A 1,538-nucleotide genomic window follows, 5' to 3' on the forward strand; every position below is an offset into this window, starting at 1 on the left:
GTCTACCCCGAAGCCTAGGACAACAGGTCTACCCCGGGCCTCGGCTGTCAGGTCTACCCCGGAGGCCCAGGCTGCCGTAGGCCAAGGCCAGGTCTACCCTAGGGGCCTCGGCCATCAGGTCTACCCCGAAGCCTAGGACATCAGGTCTACCCCAAGGGGCCTGGGACAACAGGTCTACCCCGGAGGCCCGGGACAACAGGTCTAGCCCGGCGGCCCGGGACAACAGGTCTACCCTAGGGGCCTCGGCCATCAGGCCTACCCCGAAGCCTGGGACAACAGGTCTACCCCGGAGGCCCGGGACAACAGGTCTACCCCGGAAGCCTAAGACATCAGGTCTACCCCGAAGCCTAGGACATCAGGTCTACCCCAAGGGGCCTGGGACAACAGGTCTACCCCGAAGCCTAGGACATCAAGTCTACCCCGGCGGCCCGGGACAACAGGTCTACCCCAAGGGGCCTGGGACAACAGGTCTACCCAAGGGGCCTCGGCCATCAGGTCTACCCCGAAGCCTAGGACATCAGGTCTACCCCGAAGCCTAGGACAACAGGTCTACCCCGGAGGCCCGGGACAACAGGTCTACCCTAGGGGCCTCGGCCATCAGGTCTACCCCGGCGGCCCGGGACAACAGGTCTACCCCGGCGGCCCGGGACAACAGGTCTACCCCGAAGCCTAGGACAACAGGTCTACCCCGGCGGCCCGGGACAACAGGTCTACCCTGAAGGCCCCGGACAACAGGTCTAGCCCGGCGGCCCGGGACAACAGGTCTACCCCGGAGGCCCGGGACAACAGGTCTACCCCGGAGGCCTGGGACAACAGGTCTACCCCGGCGGCCCGGGACAACAGGTCTACCCCGGCGGCCCGGGACAACAGGTCTACCCCAAGGGGCCTGGGACAACAGGTCTACCCAAGGGGCCTCGGCCATCAGGTCTACCCCGAAGCCTAGGACATCAGGTCTACCCCAAGGGGCCTGGGACAACAGGTCTACCCCGGAGGCCCGGGACAACAGGTCTACCCTAGGGGCCTCGGCCATCAGGTCTACCCCGAAGCCTAGGACATCAGGTCTACCCTGGCGGCCCGGGACAACAGGTCTACCCCGGCGGCCCGGGACAACAGGTCTACCCCGAAGCCTAGGACAACAGTTCTACCCCGGAGGCCCGGGACAACAGGTCTACCCTGAAGGCCTGGGACAACAGGTCTACCCCGAAGCCTGGGACAACAGGTCTACCCAAGGGGCCCGGGACAACAGGTCTACCCCTGAGGCCCCGGACATCAGGTCTACCCCGGAGGCCCCGGACATCAGGTCTACCCCGGTGGCCCGGGACATCAGGTCTACCCCAAGGGGCCTGGGACAACAGGTCTACCCCAGGGGCCCGGGACAACTGGTCTACCCCGGAGGCCCCGGACATCAGGTCTACCCCGGTGGCCCGGGACATCAGGTCTACCCCAAGGAGCCTGGGACAACAGGTCTACCCCAGGGGCCCGGGACAACTGGTCTACCCCGGAGGCCCCGGACATCAGGTCTACCCCGGTGGCCCGGG

This window comes from Agelaius phoeniceus, unplaced genomic scaffold (genome assembly GCF_051311805.1).
Source record: "Agelaius phoeniceus isolate bAgePho1 unplaced genomic scaffold, bAgePho1.hap1 Scaffold_113, whole genome shotgun sequence".
Lineage (NCBI taxonomy): Eukaryota > Metazoa > Chordata > Aves > Passeriformes > Icteridae > Agelaius > Agelaius phoeniceus.